Below are 24290 nucleotides of genomic sequence, written 5' to 3' on the forward strand. Positions count from 1 at the left end.
AGTCTGCAGGGAGATTTTGATGTTAGAACTGAGGCTGCAATGGTAGGGAATATTCCTGCAGTTTTTGGTACCCTGGCATATGGCCTACATGTAAAGACGGGTTAGTGGAAAACAGGGTTAATATATGGAGCTTTATTTTCAACTTCACTGGAAAGTACTGACTACCTAAGTTAGCTATAGCATAATTGTCGACCACAGCTCATTTTGTTTATCACATATGCTCCTTTCTTCACTGCCTACAGCTGTTGAGTTTCACTACTAAAATGTCTTCAAGCACACACCTGTGTTCTCTGGCACTTGAAATTTGATACCTTATGTGATATTATACTTATTGTAAGTCTGCTTTGATCTAAAGCAATTTTATTTAAAATTATATTCTGAACCCTTTTCAACAGTTATGGAGGTATTTCCCAAGGCTGCTACATTAGAATCATTTGAAACTTAAAAAACAAACAATAACCTGCCTCTGTTCTGATTTTCTGATTTAGAGACCTGGGATGGAAGGAAGGGTGAAAAAAGCCACAAGAATTTCAGGTATATAATTAAGGTTTGTTTTTTTTTGAGACAGTCTCACTCTGTTGCCCAGGCTGGAGTGCAGTGGCATGATATTATCTGCTCACTGCGACCTCCGTCCCCTGGGTTCAAGCAATTTTCCTGCCTCAGCCTCCCAAGCAGTCAAGATTACAGACATGCACTACCATGGCTGGCTAATTTTTGTATTTTTAGTAGAGACGGGGTTTAACTATGTTGACCAGGCTGGTCTTGAACTCCTCACCTCAAGTGATCTGCCTGCCTTGGGCTCCCAAAGTGCTGGGATTACAGGTGTGAGCCAATGCACCCAGCCACAATGAAGTTTAAAAACCACTGGTTAAGGAATTTCAGGTGTGTGCCATACTGGATTATAAATGCCTAAAAACATACAAGTTAGTAAGCAAATTATAAAATTAGTATTATAACAACTTATTTTCTTTTTTATGGCTTTCTTTGCTTATCGCTTATTTTAGTGTTGGTTTTGAAACTTGTTCTTATTGTAATATGATACTTCATTTTTTTTCTAGGTTACATTTAGTAACACTTTTTGAAAATGATCATCATATCTCTCACCTCATCCTTGGAACAGGAGATGACTTTTCACACTGAAATGATTAGATTTCTTCTTCTAACGAATTAATCTGTAGTTTAAGAATAGTGAGACTATGAGGTAGAAATGTATTAGGAATTGAAACCAGCTTTTGGTGAACTGCACTGTTTCATAAGCTATAACCCAGGTTTATTATTTAAATAGTAAACTATTTGAGATTATTCTTCTGTTACTCATTTCATTATCTCTCACCCTTTCCTAATGCAGACTGCTTTTTAAGATAATAAAGATGAATTATAATAGCTGAGAAAGGAGAACAAAGGAAGCACTGAGGAAGTGATAAAGGGGAATGAAATGAGATGTTATCAGAAATTGCTTTCTCTTTGGCTACAGTTGGGAGATCCCATGTTTCACCTGGGTCTTTTAATGATGATGATTATTTGGCTCTCTTTTGATTTCAGGATAATCTCTTTTAAGAGATGAAGTTTGATATAATTTTTAAATAATTTTGCTTTTCGATACTTAATTTTTAAAATGGAGTTTCCTGCTGTACACATCTCACATAATTATTGTGAGTAAGTGGGATAGTGAATGCCAAAACTGCAGTTTTACATTTAGAAGACACCACAACCGTCCATCTTCCAGATCTCCTCACAGCTGGTTGGGGGCCGAGTGAAGCATTGAAACTGGCTCTCCTCACTCTGGCCATTGCTTTTTGTTTAAATTGTGGTAAAATTTAGATTTAAATTTGTAATAAAAAAATTTCAATATGTTTATCATTTCAGCGTACATCTCAGTGACATTAAGTACATTCATGTTGTCTTGCAACTATTACCACTGTCCACATCCAGAACTTTTTGCTATCCCAAACAGAAACTCTACCCACTAAACACTAATCACACCCAACTCTATTTTCTGTCTCTATGAATTTGCCTATGCTAGGCCCCACAGTCACTGCTTTTTTATTTTCATCCCTATATTGCCCCTATAAAGTTTCAAAGCATTGGATACATTAACATATGTATGACATTTGAACATTTTAAAGGTATTTCCAAAGACAGAATATAAAATATTATTAAATAAAGAGTGTAACTGTGGCAGAGTCTGGACTTTGGTGACAGACTGCTGGATTCTAATAGCAGTTCTGTGCTTTACTGTATGATGGCTAGTCAGGTAACCTCTCAGATTTTCAGTAATCTCATCTGCTCAATAGAAACAATGCCAACCTTAGAGCGGTTTAGGGAAAATGAAGGGGGATAATGAATGGCAACACATAGCAGAATACTTAACACAAAACAGTAACTGTTATTAGCAACTTATTTATATATTTAATATTTCCCTAAATATAGACTTTTGCATATTAGATATCCTTTAATTACTGTATTGCTTTATCCTCCTAAGCAGAAAGGAAAATTCTTTATGAACTCATATTTTGCCAATCAACTATGAGGTAATGGCCTTTCAGACAGCAGCTAAAACAGACCTTTAATTTAGTAGTTACTCGTGTTGGATGAGGCAGATATGAATATAGCATATCGCATTTTTTAGAGACAGTGCATTTTAAACAATGTGGCCCTTTTTTGCTTTTAGATTTTAGGAGTGAAAACAAGAAATTGAAGGGGAAATAAGACACAACATGCTGTTGTTAATCCATGAATTTTAACTCAACAGCACTTTTACTATCCTAATGAAGACTTTATTTTATATGCTGAAGTGTAAGACACTAAAATAATGTGCTTTTTAGTATATAACATTTGTGAGCAACAATAGTCAATCGACATTGAGCTTTCACTTTGCACAGAGGATTTGATGGAGCTATGAAGTAGGCCAGAAGCATTGGATTCCTTGCTCATGATGCTTATGGTCATTATATTTTATTTCCTAAGAGCATGGAAAAAAAGAAGTAATTTTCTATATGCAAAGTTATACAGAGGCATGAAGGCATCCCTGTTTATGATAGAATTAATCAGATGTCAACCTTCAAGCATCTCAAATGTGGGGGATAAAACCAGATTTGGTAAAATTAAACATACACTGTCTACACATTTTAAGACATTATTAGAGAAACTCTTTAAATTGTTGGACCATCCCTCCAACTCTTTAGTTTGAAAACCTATAGACAATTTGAAAGAATAGTACAGTGATCACTTGAAAATACATGCTTTTTAAAGTCCAAGAATGCAAAATAGCGAGGAGTAATTAGCAAATCTTATTACTTTTTTTTTTCAGAAAAAAAGTTCTAAAATGATAAAAATAAATATTTTAAAGTTTTAATTACATTGACAATATATGCCTTTTTTTTTTAAAAAAAAAAAGGACTTTATTATTCCTACTTCAAGACCATTATTGAAGCACCTTCATTTTTGGAAAGACTGTGGATGATTACGAATGACAGGCTTACTGAATAATACTCTTGTAATTAATACAGTAAAACGCTTCCATCTTTATCCAGAGGTGAGTCATCATTTGAGACAAATCATATTTGTAGAGTGATCCTTTTTATCAGATAAAAATAGCACAATCTTGTTAAGAAAGGGAGGGAGCTTTCAGGTGTATTAATTGTGTGTATCCTTACAGTTGAGCAGAATATCATAAGCTCCTCTCGTAAAATGTAAAGACCCCAGAAACTGTTCTCGCATGAACTCAAAGAATGAACCTTAGTGTGTAAATAATGGCCAGGGTAATAGACAAGCCAAATGAAAAAGACAGTCATGGGAGCCAAAAAGGTTCTAAATGGGCATGGGCTTTTGGCTTTGGACACCTCATAGGTGGGCACGATGACCACGCAAAGGGACAGTGAGAGTGATGAGCTTGAATAGTGATCTTGGAGTTAGTACGGTAAGATTTCTTTAGTCACACAGCCAGAAATCTATTACTATCTTCCAACACTTAGCCTAAAAAAGTATGGTTGTTATAGTAGTCTGTAAATGCTAGAAATTTGAAAAATGGAGACAAAATTAGTGAACTCAGTTTTTGAATTCAAGATAAATGCTAAATTTGACACCATGGTAAATACTACTGTTGAGTTTAAAGTTGTCTCAGAATCCAGCATATTAATTAAAAGTTTCTGCTTTCTAGTCCTTTATTCATATTTTTATAGCTTTTAAAAATTACTATTTAGATTTTGAAATGCTTAAGACTACAGACTTAGAAAATAGTATTCAAATATGTGTGATCAACCATCTAGAATAAATGCAAATCTTTGTCATTTTTGCATCAGCTATTTAAAAATAATTAAAATTTATAAATACAGTTAAAATCACCTTTGTTCTGCTTCTAGTCCAACTTATACCTTTATTAAAATTTGGTGTGTGTAACCATCCAATCTCTGTTTTCAGAGATTGTTTTATTATGTGCTTTAAGTCCACATAAATGATCTCATACTGAATGTGTCACTGTAGGATTTTTTTCTTCAAAATTATATTTTTAAACTTCATGTATATATATATTTCTTTAATTTTAACCATTTTATGAATTGTAAAGTTTATGTATTTCCCCATCTTAATATATTATTTCCAATTTTTTTATTACAAGCAATGTAATCTCAAATGTGCACTTCTGTGTGATTTTCTTCTGTATATGTGCAGTATTTTGTCTAGGATATATACCTAGAAGTGGACTTGCTGTTATAGAGTGTGTGCTTTTTCAGCTTTACCAAATATTGCTAAATTGCTGTCTGACGCAAATGTAGCAGTTCACACTGCTGTCTAGAATTTTCTCATATACTTATTAGATTTTGAATTGTCAGACCTGTTATGATGGCTGTGATATACTTTTTAAATTTGTACTTCCCTTATTATTTATGAGGATAAATATATTTCCATGTTTAATAAGCATTTGGATTTGTTCTTCTATCAATGACATATATAAATCTTGGTCACCAAATCAGCTTTTTTGAGGTATGACTTACATGTAATAAAATGTGCCAATTTTGAGTGTACCATTCTCTTGAGTTTTGACAAATGTATGAAGCTATGTATCCATCACCACAATTGAGTTACAAAACATTTTCAGAATGCCAAAAAATGCTCCATTGTGGTAACTGTCTTTTCCCTGATTGAATTAATTTTCTCGGTACGTTTGTTGAAAACTGATTGACCACATTATGTGTGAATCTGTTTCTGGACTCTATTCTTCTCTTGATCTATAATTATGCCAGTACCACACTGTCTTGATTACTGTAGCTTTACAATAAATCTTGAAAGTAGATAGTTCTCCAACTTTGTTTTTCCTTTTTAAAACTGCATTTCTATCTAAATGTTAGGGTCAGCTTATTAATTTCTCAAAAAAAAAAAAAAAACCTGCTGGGATTTTGGTTGGGATTATGTTGGATTTGTACATGTATTTGGGAAGAACTGACATCTTAACAATATTGCATTTTCTAATCCACGATCATGGAATAGATCTCCATTTTACTGATTATTTTTAATTTGTCTCAGCAATGTTTTGTATTTTTCAATGTACAGTCTTCCTCAGTACTCTTTTATTATAAATGGTATTATTTTAAAATTTTTTATTTTTCCATTTTTTGTTGCTTTTGTATAGAAATATAGTTGATTTTGAATATTAACTTGTACCTGCATCTTGATGAAGTCAGCGGTTCTAGTAGCTTGTTTGTAGAATCCTTTGGATTTTTCTATGCAAATGATGATACAGTCTGTAATTAAAAGCAGTTTTATTTTCCAGTAGATATACCCTAAATGTTTTTAAAACAGCTTTACTGAGGTATAATTGACATATGATAGCTGGTCATATAGATGAAGTGTAAAATTTGATTAGTTTTGGCCCACCTGTAAAACCATCACCACAATCAAAACAATTGGCACATCCCTCATCCCGAAGTTGCCCTGTGCTCCTTGGTAATCCCTCCTTCCTTCATCTCTCTTTGCCCACATCCCATCCCTAGGAAACCACTGATATTCTCTTTGTCATTATGGTTTAGTTTGCATTTTCTAGAATTTTATAGAAATAGAAACAGAGTTGTTCTGTGCCCAGGTCTTAATTTATGCGATTGACTGAGTGATGACATAGATAGATCAGTGCCACTGAAAGAAGAATTTATGATTAATACTTCCTTGGAGAAGAGGACAAGTCACATCACACAGAGCCACAGGAGAGATACAGTTTGGTCAGGCAGAAGCAGTACTGAGGGTAAAGCCTAAGCCATCGCTTTTATTGGGGTTTCTATGGGAAAGGCAAAACTGGGCAGAGTTTAAAAAAGAAAAGAAGTAAAATCGAAAGACAGTTGACAAACTGGGAGAAGATATTTGTTTGGTTTCTTTTTGTTTGTTTTGAGACAGAGTCTCACTTCATTGCTCAGGTTGAAGTGCAGTGGCGTGATCTTGGCTCCCTGTAGCCTCCACCTCCTGGGTTCAAGCGATTCTCCAGCCTCAGCCTCCGAATAGCTGGGATTACAGATGCGCGCCACCACACCTGGCTCATTTTTGTATTTTTAGTAGAAATGGGGTTTCACCATGTTAGCCAGGCTGGTCTCAAACTCCTGGCCTCCAGTGATTCTCCCGCCTCGGCCTCCCAAAGTGCTGGGATTACAGGCGTGAGCCACCATGCCCGGCCAGGAGAAAATATTTGTAATATACCTCACAGAGAAAGGGTTAATACACCTCACATATAAAGAACTCTTAATTCTTTATATATTTAGCTTCTGGAGGCTTCAGGTGTCAGTTTGGTGATGAAGAGAGCTGGAATGATGACACTCTTATTCCTACAAGGAAAATAGCTGGACAAACTGCAAGATAACACCTTTTCTTGAACCCTTCAGGAAACTGAGGTCAGAGGACAACCAACGCAAAATTTCAAGGAGGACAGGTGCCTGCAGAAAGCAATAGGAACTGAACATTCTGGAATAGGAACTGCTTGACTGAGATAGATGCTTTTGAATGCCATATAAGCTGGTACAAAGATTAAACCAGAAATTTTTTAATGAACTGCTAAAGACTTAAGTGTGAGCTGGCATGAAATGTGAAGGTGAGCAGGGTCTCTCAGGGAAGATTGGGGAAGTATTTAGAGAAAGCTTTCACTATGGCTACAGGACAGGAAAAGCAATCATTGTTGACTCTGCTCACACCCATGTTGTGAAATCTCTCCTAAGGAAAAGACAGCCATGATCTGCAGGGAGAACGGTATCAAACCCATTGTCTGAGGACACTGGTGGGTATCCAGTGAAGCTGGTGAAAGAGAACAGGCAGGAAAAAAAAAAAAGAAACCCTAAATGTTAAAAAAAACAGTCATATTCCTTGAAGAGGGAACACTTACAAAGGGTACAGCCCAAGCCCCAAATTCACAGTACCTGCCTAAGACTGAGGCTTAATTGGAACGTCAGAAAACCTGTTACTCTTCCCCCATTACATTAACAAGCCTTTGGTAAAAATCTCAGTGGGATGTGACTGAATGAGTTTTGCAAGGCATTTTCTTTCTAGGGAGCAGCACAAAGGAAAACCCAAAACCAAGCTCAAAACAAGGTACCACTACAGGAATTTGAAATTGCTAGTGTCCACAGCAGCAACAAACTCCGGCTTTGGTAACTACAGCAATTACAAACTTCAAATCCAGCCCACCCTAACTAGATTAACACAAATCCCTAGAATAAAGACTTAACAGTAAGAAAGATGTTCTTATTTTCAAGCATAAAAATACTGACCTCTATGTCTACTGTTTTATACATGTCTTAACTTTCAGCAAAAATTATGAGGCATACCTAAAGGTAAGAAAAAGCAAAGTCTGGACAGACAGAGCAATCATCAGACCCAAAGAAGATACAGATACTGGAACAACTGGACAGATTTAAGTCACTATGATTAATATTTTAAAGACCCAAATAGACAGATGATATGCAAGATCAGATAGATAATTTTAGCAGAGAGTTGGACACTTTAAGAATCAAAGGGAAATGCTAGAAATAAAAAAAAAGTAGTAAAAAATCCCTTAGATGGGCTCATCAGCAGACACAACAGCAGAAGAAATAATCAGTGAGTTTGAAGATAGGTCAATAGGAATGCAAAGAGAAAAAAAAGTGGAGGAAGGAAACAATAGAGCATCTAAGAGTTGTGACACCATATCAAATATTCTAATATATGCGTAATTAGAATCCCAGTGGGAGAGGAAAGGATGAGGAAGAATAAATATTTGAAAAATAAATGACTGAGAATTTTCCAAAATTAGTGACAGATACCAAACCACAGATCCAAGAAACACAGAGAACACCAAAAAGGATAAATACCAAACAAATGTATGAATGAATAGATAAACCAAACATGCGTATACAAACCTAGGGGTAAATGTAAACACATTAAAGAGTATGAGACAGAGACTATCTTACAAAGCCTAAAATACTTATCGTCTGGCTCTTTATAGGAAAAGCTTGCTGACCTCTTATCCAAGAGAATGAACAGACCAGGGATATAATGTGAGTTTCTTGGGCAGCACCAAGGGCTTCATTTGAGGTTGATGGTGTTGACCTGAGAACAAAACCAGCCAACAGAATTGTGTTTCTCCAGCTATACTCAGATTCCCAAGTATGAAAACGGAGAAAATGGAGAGTTGGATTTAATCATGTTGGGTCAGCTTTCCCTTGGATGTAGAAAGCCAAAAAGAACATTGCTCGTGGCCTTCCAGCAATGTCAGCAGCAAAAACAACAAAAGCCAGACAGTCTTCAAATTTACAACTTTTCCTGAAGCAGTCAGGGAGCTGAGATCACAGGGCAATCAAATAACCCAAAATAAATTAAAAAGAAAAAGCACCTGCAAGGAGAACAGAAACAAGCATTTAATTACACGGGTCATACCACTAGACATGATGGTAAAGAATTCAGCTCAAATTGTTCACCAGTTGGTAAATGCCCAGTGTGGGTTAGCAAGGGAATTTGCAATTGCTTACAGACATTTTTACACAGATCTCATAGGGTGCTGACAAAAGATTAGCAAGAGTGCTCAGAAAGCATCCTCCATGGTAAAGCCTGGGAGAACAGGAGCCACTTAGAGAAAGGCAAGAAACCCACCCAACCCCCTCTTCCTTATCTCCCCTATAAGTCTTAACCTCTCTTGTCTTAAATGCTGGGGGAAAGGTAACAAACACTGTCCTTTTCACATTACTGGTACAAAAACAGGCCGCAGATCCTGATTTGGTCCCTGAGCCTTATTTTTGCTAACCCCTTGATGCCTGTTTCATATCTTCTCTCTCCAGTTATCCCAAACCTCCTCTCCCCCTTTCATTCTCAGCTAATGACCTTGTTTTCTACTGTTTTCCCGTGCCCATTATGTATTTCCTAGCTGTATCCTAGGTGCCTACTTCCTGGAATATGGAGTTGATTCAGTATCATATTTGTTGCATGAATGAAACTATGCAAATTTCCTTGTGCTACATACTCAGTAGTCAATGGATACAACCTGAGCACAACCAAAATTAGGTTTATCTGTATCCTCATCTGCATTTGGTATTGTCACTATTTTTTATTTTACTCATTCTTACACATACGTAGTGATATATCATTATGGTTTTAACTTACATTTCCCTATTGGCTAATGATGATGCACATCTTTTTGTGCTTATTTGCCATCCATATGTGAAACGTGTCTTTATGTATTTTGCTCCATTTCTATTTGAATTGTTTGTTTTATGAATTTTGGATCTTAGGGTGTTCTTTACGTATTATAGATGCTAATTACTTTTCATATATATGGCTTGCAAATATATTTTCCCAGTTTGCCTTTTCATTCTCTTAAACAGGGTCTTTTGCATAGAAAAATTTTTAAATTTTTATGAAGTCCAGCGTGTCCATTTTTCTCCTATTGATTGTGCTTCGGGTGTCAAGTCTAAGGATTCTTTGCCTAGCCCTAGAGATAAAGATTTTCTCCTGTATTTTTTGCAAAAGGTTAAGAGTTTTGTGTTTTATATCTAACTGATCCATTTTGAATGAAATTTAGGTCAAGAATTCTGTTTGTTTGCATATGGATGTTCATTACTCCACCACCATTTGTTGAAAGTGGATCTTTCCTTTCTTCACTGAATTGCTTTTGTGCCTGTTAAGTATGTCAATTGGACATATTTTGTATGGGTCTATTTCTGGGTTCTCTGTTCTTTTCCACTGATTTACGCATCTACCCCTCTGCCAATACCACATAGTCTTTGTTGTTGTTGTTGTTGTTGTATTTTAGAGTCTCACTCTGTTGCCCAGGCTAGAGTGCAGTGGCATGATCTCAACACACTGCAGCCTCTGCTCCTGGGTTCAAACAATTCTCATGCCTCAGCCACCTGAGTAGCTGGGATTACAGGCACATGCCACCACACCCAGCTAATTTTTTATTTTTAGTAGAAATTGGGTTTCACCATGTTGGCCAATGTGGTCTTGAACATCTGGCCTCAAGTGATCCGCCCACATCAGCCTCTCAAAGTGCTGGGATTACAGGTGTGAACCACTGTGTCTGGCCAATAGTCTTAATTAATGCATCTATGTAGTAAGTTTTAGAATCAAGTAGCCTGATACCTCCTACTTTATTCTTTTCCAAAATTGGTTTGGCTAGGTTCTTTTTTTTTTTTTTTTTTTGCCTTTTCATATATATTTTACAACATGCTGTATCTACAAAAATCTTTTTGGGACTTTGATAAGAATTGCATTAAACTCGTAAATCAATTTTGGAAGAACTGACATCTTTACTCAGTCTTCCAGTTTATGAACATGGTATGTCTCTTCATTTATTCAGATCACCTTTGATTTCTTTCATCAGCATTGTATAGTTTCGATCTAAGCCTTATATGTATTTTGCTAGATATACATTTAAGTTTTTCATGTCATAGAATTATACTTTTAATTTTGTTGTCCATCATTAGTACATAAAATACATTTTTTTTAATCTTTTATCACGCAACTTTGCTGAACTCACTTGTTCTAGGAGTTTTGTTGTGGTTATCTTTTTTTTTGTTGTTTTAGATTTGTTGGGATTTTTTTTACAGTTATGGCATGTGCAAATAGGGACAGTTTTATTTCTTACTTTTTAATCTGTATGCTTATTTCCATTATTTGCCTTATTGCACTAAAATGTTTAGTACTGTGTTTAATAAGTGGTGAACGTGAACATACATGCCTTGTTGTCAGCCTTAGGAGAAAGCATCAGTATTTAATCATTAAGTATAATGTTAGCCACAAGTTCTTTGCACGTGATTTTTACACACTTGAGAAAATTTCCGTTTTATTTCTTCTTTTTCTTCCTGAGAGTTCTCACCATGAATGGGTATTGAATTCTTTCAAATTTTTTTTTCTGTAGCAATTGATATGATTATGTGATTTTTCTTATTTTGCCTGTTAACATGTAATATGATTTGAATATTGAAACAGTCTTGTATCCCTAGAGGAAAACCTCATTTAGTGATGGCATATAATTATTTTAATATATTATTGAAATCTATTTTTGCAATTTGGTTTGGGAATTGTGTGTTTATATTTGCAAGGGATATTAGTCTGAAGTTTACTTTGTTTTGATACTGTTGGTACTTTGTTGGTTTTAGTATCAAGGTAATACTAGCTTGAGGTAAAGAATTGGGAAGTGTTTCCTCTTCTCTTTTCTGGAAGAGATTGCATAGAATTGATGTTAATGCTTTCTTAAACCTTTAGCAGAAGTCTCTAGTGAAAATACCTGGGTCTAGAGATTTCTTTTTGAAGAATTTTTACATTTGAATTCAAGTTCTTCATAGTTATAGAAATGTTTAAATGATCTATTTTATATTGATTTTATTTATAGCAATAGTTTGAGCTTTTCAAGGAATTGGTATATTTCATCTAAATTGACAAATTTAAGTGTGTAGAGTTGTTTACAGTATTCCCGTATTATCTTTTTGATGCAGAGTCTACAGATAGCCCCTGTTTCATTGATATGGATATGGATAATTTGTGTCTTCTCTTTTTGTTTTGTCAGTCTTGCTAGAGGTTTGTCAACTTTACTGACCTTTTTGGAGAACCAGCTCCTTTTTTCCCATTGGCTTTTGATATAGTTAGATATCTGTTCCCTCCAAATCTCATGTTGAAAAGTGATCTCTAGTGTTGGAGGTGGGATCTAGTGGGAGGTGTTTGGGTCATGGCGGTGGAACCCTCATGAATGATGTGGTTCCCACCCCACAGTAATAAGGGAGTTCTTCCTCTGTAAGTTTATGTGAGATCTGATTGTTAAAGAGAATCTGGGACCTCACTCGTCTCTCTCTTGCTCCCTCTGTCTTGACCTGCCCCCTCCCTGCTGGAACCTTTCTCTCTCTTGTTTGCTCCCCTTAGCCTTCCAACATGATTATAAGCTTTCTAAGGTCTTCACCAGAAGCAGATGCTGGTACCATGCATGCTTCTTGTATAGTCTGCAGAACCATGAGCAAAAAATAAACCTCCTTCTTTCTAAACTACCCAGTCCTCAGGTTTTTTTTATAGCAATGTAAAACAGACTAATACAGCTTTCTCTATTGTTTTTCTATTTTCAATTTCATTGATTTCTACCCTTATTATTTCCTTCATTCTACTGGCTTTCAGTTTATTTTGCTCTTTTTTTCCTAGGTTCCTAACTGGAAGCTTAGATAATTGATTTTTTTCCTCTTTTCTAATGTATTCATTTTAGTGCCATACATTTCCCTCACAGCACTGCCTTCTCTCTTGCCTATACAATATATAAATACTTAAGTAATACAAATGTTTGCTATTGGGAAGATGGAGTGGCTGTACTTTTCCTGATTACTCCCTTAAAGTACAACTGAAAACCCTTTGAGTTACATACAAATCAAACATAAAAAGACTCTGAAAAGTAGAGAGAAGACAGACTTGAGACCCAAAGAACAACAGGGTTATGAGTTCCATGGGCTCTCTTTGTGCCTCATTTTCTCAGATTTGGAGTTAAAGAGGCTGGCAATCCAGAAATGCCAAAGGGCAATACTATGGTTTGAATATGTCCCCTCCAAAATTCAGGTGTTGAAACTTAATGGCCAATGTGATAGTATTAAGAGATGGGACCTGTAAGGGGTGATTAGGCCATGAGGACTCCCCCCTCATGAGTGAGATTAAAACTCTCTTATTCTCCTCCTGTCGGCCATGTGAGGACACAGGGTTCCTCTCCTTCAGAAGATGCAACATCAAGGCACCATCTTGGAAGCGGAGAGCAGCCCTCACCAGACATCAAATCTGCTGGCACCTTGATCTTGGACTTCCTTGGACTCCAGAATTCTTGGACTCCAGAATTCTTAGACTCCAGAATTGGGAGACATACATTTCTGTTGTTTTTTTTTTTTCAGTTTTGCCAATTTTATTGAACCAATAAAATTCCTACTAGTAACGATGAAATAAACTTCTGCAAGTATAAATGTGATACAGTTTAACAAAACCCATTGTTCTCTAACTATAAATAGATTTTCAAAATGTCATAAAAAGTGCAGTTATGCAACCCCATCAAAAAGTGGGTAAAGGATATGAACAGACACTTCTCAAAAGAAGACATTTATGCAGTCAATAGACACATGAAAAAATGTTCATCATCACTAGCCATCAGAGAAATGCAAATCAAAACCACAATGAGCGGGAGGCTGAGGCAGGAGAATGGCGTAAACCCGGGAGGCGGAGCTTGCAGTGAGCCGAGATAGCGCCACTGCACTCCAGCCTGGGCGACAGAGCGAGACTCCGTCTCAAAAAAAAAAAAAAAAAAAAAAACCACAATGAGATACCATCTCACACTAGTTAGAATGGCAATCATTAAAAAGTCAGGAAACAACAGGTGCTAGAGAGGATGTGGAGAAATAGGAACACTTTTACACTGTTGGTGGGACTGTAAACTAGTTCAACCATTGTGGAAGACAGTGTGACGATTCCTCACGGATCTAGAACTAGAAATACCATTTGACCCAGCCATCCCATTACTGGGTATATACCCAAAGGATTATAAATCATGCTGCTATAAAGACACATGCACACGTATGTTTATTGTGGCACTATTCACAATAGCAAAGACTTTGAACCAACCCAAATGTCCATCAATGACAGACTGGATTAAGAAAATGTGGCACATATACACCACGGAATACTATGCAGCCATAAAAAAGGATGAGTTCATGTCCTTTGTAGGGACATGGATGCAGCTGGAAACCGTCATTCTCAGCAAACTATCGCAAGAACAGAAAACCAAACACCGCACGTTCTCACTCATAGGTGGGAATTGAACAAGGAGAACACCTGGACACAGGAAGGGGAACACCACACACCGGGGCCTGTTGTGGGGTAGGGGGAGGGGGGAGGGATAGCATTAGGAGATATACCTAATGTAAATGACGAGTTAATGGTCAGCAGCACACCAACGTAGCACGTGTATACATATGTAACAAATCTGCACATTGGGCACATGTACCCTAGAACATAAAGTATAATTAAAAAGAAGTGCAGTTATGAATTGTTAACATGTTAATACACAGTTCCTTTATTCCAGCACATTGGGAGGCTGAGCGAGGCAGATCACCTGAGGTCAGGAGTTTGAGACCAGCCTGGCCAACATAGTGAAACCCCACCTCTACTAAAAATACAAAAATTAGCCAGGCATGGTGGTACACACCTGTAATCTCAGCTACCTGGGGGGCTGAGACAGGAGAATTGCTTGAACCCAGGAGACAAGCTGCAGTGAGCTGAGATGGTGCCACTGCACTCCTGCCTGGGCGACAGAATGAGACTCTATGTCTCAAAAGAAAAAAAAAAAAAAAAAAAGAAAAAAAAAGTTTGAAAACCATTAGAGGACTAGTTGAACATGTTCATACCAGAGGACTGAAAGCGACTTTCACTTTTTTTGCATCATCTGAATTTTCTTTTTCTTTTTTTTGGGGGGGTGGGGGACATAGTTTCGCTCTTGTTGCCTCAGCTGGAGTGCAATGGTGCGATCTCAGCTCACTGCAACCTCCGCCTCCCGGGTTCAAGCAATTCTCCTGCCTCAGCCTCCTGACTCGCTGGGATTACAGGCATGTGCCACTACACCCGGCTAATTTTTGTAAAGACAGGGTATCACCATGTTAGTCCGGCTGGTCTCGAACTCCTGACCTCAGGTGATTCACCTCCCTTAGCCTCCCAAAGTGCTGGGATTACAGGCGTGAGCCACCACGCCCAGCTACATCATCTAAATTTTTATAGGAGTGAATTCTTATTTCCTCTGCAATTAAAAAAGGAAAACCTCTAAGTAAAGATAACTAGTTGTACACATTCATTAGTTTCTGCTCAGTCCAAACATCCTACTAAAATGATAAAAATGTAATTTTTAAAGGGAATACGCCTAGAAAGAAATCAGGAAAATGAAATAAAAAGCAGTACCTTTAGGCTCTGGAAAGAAAATTAATGAGTAATAATTTTCACTGCAGAACTAGGAAAGCAGAGAAGCAAACTGATGGACAGCAGGCACCAGAATTGGCAAGCACAAGATATCCCTGGAAGCAGGGGTGAAGGCAGGCCTCAAAAAGAAAGATTCATTGCCAGTCTCTGTAAGAAGCTGTGAGATCTCCCAGTTGTCCTCCCTGACTTGCAGCAGCTAAGCAACTCCAACCCTGGCACTACACTAGAAGTTTGTTATTTGGAGAGGGAAAAGTTTCTAGACTTGCATACAACAGGAATAGCTGAAGGCAGAGGTCCTGTATTGATACTAAATATGGAGATTAAATGAAAGCATCATTTTGAGTATTAGGACTCTCAATCTTCTTCTCACTCTGCTCTTAGATCACTAGCATAAACGATTGCGTCTTCCAGGCAAGAAAAGCCATTTCTGCAAAATATGACCAGCCCAAGAGAAAAGACAGTAATACTCCCGAGAAAATGGCGCAGATAGAGCACACTACATGCACAGAGAGCTTCCAATTTGCTTTTTAGTGATCTCCCACTTTAACAGTATCAGGAGTTAGCCAAAGATCACCAAACATTTAAGGAAAATATCTAACAAAAGAATGAAACCAAACAAACAGAAAAAGCAAGTGGGAAGAAACTGAGTAATCAGGAAACGGAACAAAGCATACACATACATATACAAATGTACACATACACATATACACATATACACAAACAGATGCACAAGTAAATACACATCAGTAATATTCTTAGAAAAAGATATTGTACCCACAAAACAAAAATGGAATATATGAAAAAACACTCTTTTCTAAAGACCTCAGAAATTTAAAAAAAAACGTTAAAAATTAAAATTAGAGAAACAAATAAAAATTGACAAAAGAGTTATAAGATCACATTTTTTAAAGTCCCTATCTGGGCATGGTGGCATGCACCTGTAGTCCCAACTACTCAAGAGGCTGAGGCAGGAGGATCACTTGAGCCCAGGAGTTCAAGGCTGTTGTGAGCTAGGATCACACGACTACACTCCAACCAAGGTGACAGAGTCTCGAGACCTTGTCTTTAAATAAATAAATAAATCCCCCAAAAGAAAAAAAGAACAAAAAGCAAAGACATAAAAAAAGAAGAGAAAAAAGAAAAAGCAAAGGATTACTCTAGGTGTACAACATCTAAATCATGAAAGAAAAAAATGGCAAAAAAAAAAAAAAAATCACAGAAAGCAGCCAACTCGAAGAGCCTACCAAATATGCTGCACAATGAATGAAAACAGTTCCCTCCCAAGGCATTGTAATAATGAAATTTTCATACAAAGGATCAAAAACCATAATGACATCTATGTGCTCGACAGCAACACTAGAAGCCAGCAGGCAACAAAGCAACACATTTAAAATTCTCAGGGAAAATAACTTCAACCTAGAATTCTATATCAAGTCAGAGTACTAATCAAAAATGAGGGCAGAAATAAAGTATTTTCAGAAACGGAAGCCTCAAAACTTTTTTACCTTACACATATTCTTTCTCAGTAGGAACTACGAGATTACATCAACTAAAAACAATGGAGAACATCAAGAAAGAAGACATATAAATTCAAGGAACCAGGAAACTGAACATAAGAGAGAGGCAGGTAAATGCAATTTCCAAGATGATGATGAACAAAAAGCGATCTCAGGATAATCAGTTCAGAACACGGTAGGTCAGAGGGTCCCAGAAGAGACTTTAACAAGAAAATGACATTCAGGCAATACTCATTATATGAATAATCTGAGAGAAGATTTATACAAATGAGGAAGGGTTGTAACTGAACAATTTTTTTAATTAACAAATTTTTAAAAGACAAAAGAGAAAACACAAGATTGTACAGGAAAAGAAAAGCAGCCAACTGTGAAAAGGACTCTGAATTATTAAAAGTTAATTAGATTCTGTACACTTCACAACTAAAATATAGAATAACTCACACTTAAAATACTACAAGTGGTTGATCTAACTTCTGAGTCTCAGCTCCAAATAATAAAGAAATTATCTACTTTACCATCCATTTATTATGACATAGACTCAAAAGAGATAGTGCTTATGAAGTAACTTTCCTAACACATAAATTACTATATGAAAGTGACTGTATTAGTTCAGTATTTATAAAGACACTTAAAGTGGCCAATAACATTAAATATTCTTAATTTTAGTTATTTTGTTTTAAAGAAACTAATGGCAATCCTCCAAAGAACTCTGTGTATGATAAGCTGGTAGGAAGAGTGGACAAAAGGAGTTATTAAGGAACTGACATTTCAGGGTGACTAGATTTGCTGTTTGTGAAGAAGTGCTATGATAGACAGGAAACCTGGAGAATTACAAATCAAGACTTCAGGACTCTCGGACTGAAGGGTGCTGAAGCACCAGCAAAGCAGCGAATTGCTTTAGTAAATGCCATGTCATCCAGGTTGCCTGAGATGCAGTAAATCATGGAACTAAAAAAAAATCTAAGTTTTTCAGCCTCTGCCCTGAAGCAGCAGCACACACTTAATGAAAACACTGACCTACCTTATCAACCATCCTTCCAACCATCTTCGACGGCCCACAAAACACACTCACATTGATAACACTTTGTAACACCTTCAAATGGTTATAAAAGAGCTAAGCACAGTATAATTTTACTTCTAAGGCTATTTTATAACTGCCTCCATTTATATAATCTACATTATACCTATTTGGTTCAAAAATTAATTTATCTGTATTTACACTGTACAAATAAAAACATAGCCCACCACTTCTTTCTAGAGCAATACATTTTTATACATAATTTAAACACAGCAAAAATTCTGATAATAATCTTATCTTAAAACATAATAAAGTAGTTATCAAATACATTTTGGGAAACATTCAACATTTACAAAGTTTTTACCATGTGTTTAGCAGGGTAAATGTGCTGAAAAACTCAATTCAAATGTTCAGGGGAGAATTCTGTAAATATAAGGAAGATACATTATAAAAATAATGCAAACTGGATTGTTTTTACAAAATCTGAGCAGTTGGGAAGAGAAAGGAATATGGTATCAGAGTAAAGCACACGGTCTTTTGAGGAGGGTGAGACTGGAAGTGGGGCATAAATCTTGGATGTTTTAATTTTTTCATTCATTGAAGAGGTTCGTTCAATAGTTAAAAGTATAAAGGCATGAAGTATGTGAACTACTTTAACCCTCACAATACTACAAAAGCAGGTTTTTGTTTTGTTCTGAGACAAAGCCTCGTTCCATCGCTCAGGCTGGAGTGCAGTGGTGCAATCTTGGCTCACCGCAACCTCAGCCTCCTGGGTTCAAGCGATCCTCCTGCTTCAGCCTCTGGAGTAGACACCACCACACCTGGCTAATATTTGTATTTTTGGTAGAACCGGCGTTTCACCATGTTGCCCAGGCTGGCCTCGAACTCCTGAGCTCTAGCGATTGCCCCCCTCGGCCTCCCAGAGTGCTGGGGTTACAGGTGCAAGCCACTGCACCTGGCCTGATTCTAGAGATGAGAAAACAGAGGTACAGAGGAACTAAGAAACTTGCTTAAGGTCAGCCCAAGAAACATGACTTGAAGACTTAAACTCTTCCCCACAATAACAGAATGGACATAAAGTGCATCCCATCTCTGCTTTTGTAATTTATGGACAGACACAGAACTCAAACTGAGTTAATCTGAGTCCTTTCTGCTGGAGGTAGAGAAAGGTACTCCCTTCAGGCCTGTAAAATTGCATGTAGTTGGAAATACAGAGAGTCTCAAAGCCCCAGCTTAAAGAAGGCCCATATTACCTGGGGGCGGTGACTGACACCTGTAATCCCAGACACACACAGACACAAAGACACACACACACACACACACACACACACACACACTCTCTCTCTCTCTCTCTCTCTCTTTCCCTCTCCCTCTCCCTCTCTCTCTCTAAATTTCAGCTCCAGAGGCCTTGGTTCCTCCATTTGTTCCTTCAATTCTCTAAGTTACCCTAGGATCCTTTCAAAAATTTGAAACAATATATAGTTTTTCCACTTAATGCTATTTTGAGTTATGCTTCTATCCTTTACAACTGAAAGACCTAAGATTCTCTGACCATGGTGCAATACCTTTTTTTGTTGTTGTTGTTTTTTGTTTGTTTGTTTGAGACGGGGTCTTGCTCTGTCACCCAGGCTGGAGTACAGTGGCGCGATTTCGGCTTACTGCAACCTCCACCTCCCAGGTTCAAGCAATTCTCCTGCCTTAGCACCCCCTGGTAAGCTGGGATTACAGGCACCTGCCACCAAGCCCAGCTGATTTTTGTATTTTTTTTTTTAGTAGAGATGGGCTTTCACCATGTTGGCCAGGCTGGCCTCGAACCCCTGACCTCAGATGATCCACCCACCTCGGCCTCCCAAAGTGCTGGGATTACAGGCGTAAGGCACCATGCCCAGTCACGGTTCAATATTTCTAAATTAACACCAGAAGTAATAGAAGGGTAGTAGTAAGGACAACCACAATAAAGCCACACTTTAAAATAACTTCCAAGTAAAAGAAAATATCAAAATGCAGTTAACATGATTATTCCTCGATAGAACTGACTTTTAAAAGAAAAAAAAAATGTGTACTCAATGATAATGAAAATGGTAAGTATCCAAAGCTATGGGAAGTGACTATATGTAACGAGAAGTAAACACAGCCTTAAACGCTTTTATCATTAAAAAATTATAAATAAAAAATAAAGAACTAAGAAGCTAGGTGAAAGAACAAAATTAGCTTTACAAAATGAGAAAGAACAGAATAGAGGTAACAGTAGAAAAAAATTAAAAACCAAAAAAATAGCAAAATTTATTGTTCAAATTGAGCACTGGCTCTCTGAAACATATTACACATAATAAATAACCCATTATGTATATATGTCTTCTTTGTTTTTTTTTCCTCAGCTCATATATAAATAGGTAAATTAAAGAACTATTACACACTAATCACAATTTAAGCAAAAATTAGGATATTCCACATGGTCAGAACTTATGAAATTCAAATGACTGAATACACCTATAATTTTCTGACACACTAAATATTTTTGTTGCTAAAAAAAAAAGAGCCCTGAATGAAATAAAGACCTGATAGGTGATATTACTTGAAATAAATCTACCAATCTGTACTTATAAATATCAAAAACCATTTTGGCCGGGCGCGGTGGCTCAAGCCTGTAATCCCAGCACTTTGGGAGGCCAAGACGGGCAGATCACGAGGTCAGGAGATCAAGACCATCCTGGCTAACACGGTGAAACCCCGTCTCTACTAAAAAATACAAAAACAAAAAAACAAAAAAAAACTAGCCGGGCGAGGTGGTGGGCGCCTGTAGTCCCAGCTACTCGGGAGGCTAAGGCAGGAGAATGGCGTGAACCTGGGAGGCGGAGCTTGCAGTGAGCTGAGATCCGGCCACTGCACTCCAGCCTGGGTGACAGAGCGAGACTCCATCTCAAAAAAAAAAAAAATTTTACATAGTCCTAAAGATTATACCTTGCTAGAAGCTGTTTCCATTTCTAACGAGCAATTTGGCAATAAAGATCAAATGCCTTGAACAAAAGTATATCTTTGTTTCTGGCAATCCCATGTCGCTGATAAATTTCTAAGAACTGGCTGGGCGCTCAGGCCTGTAATCCCACCACTTTGGGAGACCGAGGTGGGTGAATCTCTTGAGGCCAAGAGTTTGAGACTAGCGTGGCCAACATGGTGAAATCCAGTCTCTACTAAAAATACAAAAATTAGACAGGCATGGTGGTGCATACCTGTAATCCCAGCTACTTGGGAGGCTGAGGCACAAGAATCGCTTGAACCTGGGAGGCAGAGGTTGCAGTGAACCAAGATTGCACTACTGCACTCTAGCCTGGGTGACAGAGGGAGACTCCATCCAAAAAATTTTTTTTAAAAACCTGTAAAAATTTGCAAATTTGCTTACCAGGGTGTTCACAGCAACAGTATTTTATTATAACTGTACCAAACAAACTCAACCATAAGGAACAACCAAATAAATCCTTGACTCTTCATTTTCTCTCATACCTCCACATCTAATCCAGGTGGCTCTATCTTCAAAACACTGGATATCCAGAATATGGCCACTGCTTAGCACCTCCAGCACTGCCACCCTACTCCAAGCTACTGTTATCTTTCATCTGGATTTTTGCCTCCTTGCTGACTCTTGCCACCTCACACAATAGCCAGAGTAATCCTTTAAAACCCAAGTCAGATTATGTCAATCCTCTGCACAAAAATACTCCAGTGTCTCCCCATCCCTCTTTCAAACAAAAGCCAGAAACCACAGGTCAGTGGTTACCAGGCAGTTTATGATTCTGTCCCAACCTCACGCCACCCCACTATGCTCTCATCTTCTACAGCCCTCTGCACTCCAGCTGCAGTAAATCTACATATCAGGTACACTCATGCCTCAGGGCCTTTACAGTTACTGTTCCCTGTGCCTGAAAATGTTTTTCCCCCAGAGATCCTCATGGCTTGCTCCTTCACTTTCTGCTTAAATTGTCACCTTGTCAGTGAGGTCATCCTTAAAACCCTATTTAAAATAGCAACTATAGACAGGGCTCCATCCCAGAATCTCTATCAGCCTTTGCACTCCATTTTTTCCCATTACACTGAATGCCCTAACACGCTATGTATTTTACTTGTTTGTTTACTCTCTCTCCCAAATAGAATAATAAGGCCCCTAAAAGCAGGGATTTTTGTCTTATTTCTTCACTGCTGTATCCCCAGAATAGTGTCCAGAAGAGCGGGTCCTCGTTAAATATTTGAGTGATTTTTGGAATACTGGGTGATAATTAAAAATCACGTTATAAAAAATTTTAATACAATGTTAGAAACTAGTGGAAAGGGAAAGAGCACGTAATCAAAGAATATGTAACCCATGGATCAAGAAGAAATCATATGGGAAATTGAAATGCATTTTTCACTGAATGTTAACAAGAACACTTCAAAATCAGTGGGATTCAGGTAAAGCAATTCTTAGAGGAAAATTTGTAGCTTTAAACTTTGTATGAGAACATCAGAAAGGTTAAAATCAAAACAATATAAAAATGAATGTTCCAAACAAACTTTGTGTCTAAAACAAATACATATATAAAAGACATTAACACTTTTTTCTGGTTATTTCTGGTGGTAAGATTACCAGCAATTTGCTTTTGTGTGTGTGTGTGTGATGGAGTCTCACTGTTTTGCCCAGGCCAGAGTGAAGTGGCACGATCTCGGCTCACTGCAAGCCCTGCCTCGCGGGTTCACGTCGTTCTCCTGCCTCAGCCTCCCGAGTAGATGGGACTACAGGTGCCCGCCACCATGCCCAGCTAATTTTTTGTATTTTTAGTAGAGACGGGGTTTCACCATGTTAGCCAGGATGGTCTCGATCTCCTGACCTCGTGATCCGCCCACCTCAGCCTCCCAAAGTGCTGGGATTACAGGCGTGAGCCACTGCTTTTCTGTATGTTAGTTTTTCTCTAGTGAACAGATATTATTTTTATAATTAAAAAAAAAAAAAAAAGGTTTTAAAAAACATCCTTTCCCTGTGGTTGAATTCTAATTGCTGGCCTCTTCCTCTGCCTGTCTCTTAAAATACTTCTCTGGATTCCATCCTTGTCCTTCATCAACTTATATTTATTCCTTAGGAATCTTACCCACTTTCTGGATTCATTTATAACCTGAAAATTGATTTCTCAATTTTTTGTAATATCCTGAATTAGAGACTCATGTTTCCAACCACTTAAAGGATACTTCTATCCAGGTGGAAATCCTACAGCCACTCAAATTTAACAGGCCTAAAAGGAACTCATTATCATTTCCTAAAACTTGTTCTTTTCATCTTTAATACTGGTTAAAGACATCACTATGTACCCTGGTTCTCAATTCTATCAGTTCTACCTTAGAAATCTCAATCAAATCTAACTTTTCTTCTCCCTCACCAATGCCATGTTTTCAACATAGGCATCTTCTATCAGTTATATTCTAAAATTCGAATCCTAACTTACCCTCCTGCTATCACACTCTCCTCCTTAAGAACTGAATCCTGATAAGGGTTGCTGCATACAGCCTGAAGTCTGCACCACTAGAGAAGGTTGCCATCCACGTAAACTACAATTGTTAATTGTGCCCAATGGCCTAATCATGATACTCCCCCTGCTTTCAAACTTCATGAGATAAAACAAACCTATAGCACTATAAAATCCTTCAACTGGCTCCACTTTCTATTTTTCTAGCTTCAGGTTCTCATCATTCCTCTATGCACCCTGCAGTCCAGACATATTTAACTTTTCAGTATGCCCTATCAAAACCCACGCTTCTGTGGATTTCTCTTTAGTCTATAGTGCCCTCTCTCCGTAAAACTTCTAAATCCTTCAAACTACAGTTCAAATGTACCCTCCTCTGGGAAGCATTTTTTGACTAGCCTAGACAAAGATACTTCACTAAGCATTTTGCTAACAGTTCATTTACAGAATTTGTTGCACCGTATAATAATCACATATACCCATCTCCCAAATTCAGTGGAGAGTTGAGCAGTGCATAAAGAAGCCCCATATTTGAACTCTCAGTAACTACAATGCGCAGCCCTTAAAAGGGGCTCGATTCATGTTTATTAATACTATACTTACCATATGCATTAGGACAACTTTTTAAAAGTAAATAAAAAATGAGTTTAACAAAAAAGTTACATGTTCAACTGTCAATCTAAGTCTATAATCCATGTGGCAGACAGAACTGATGTGACTGTTCTTGATTCCTACACTTCCTGGGGTTTAAACCTTTGTATAATTCCCTCCCCTTGCACATGAACTAGACCTATGGCTTGCTTCTAATCAATGAAATACAGCAAAGGCAATGGGTTGTATGTGATTACA

General features: G+C 37.5%; 1 pseudogene; it reads right to left on the bottom strand.

Annotated features, from left to right (window-relative positions):
* The window catches only part of LOC139361292 (uncharacterized), a 46538-nt pseudogene that overhangs the window by 16450 nt on the left and 5798 nt on the right, over positions 1-24290 (bottom strand).

The sequence above is a fragment of the Macaca nemestrina genome, unplaced genomic scaffold, assembly GCF_043159975.1.
Source record: "Macaca nemestrina isolate mMacNem1 unplaced genomic scaffold, mMacNem.hap1 Scaffold_139, whole genome shotgun sequence".
Classification (NCBI taxonomy): domain Eukaryota; kingdom Metazoa; phylum Chordata; class Mammalia; order Primates; family Cercopithecidae; genus Macaca; species Macaca nemestrina.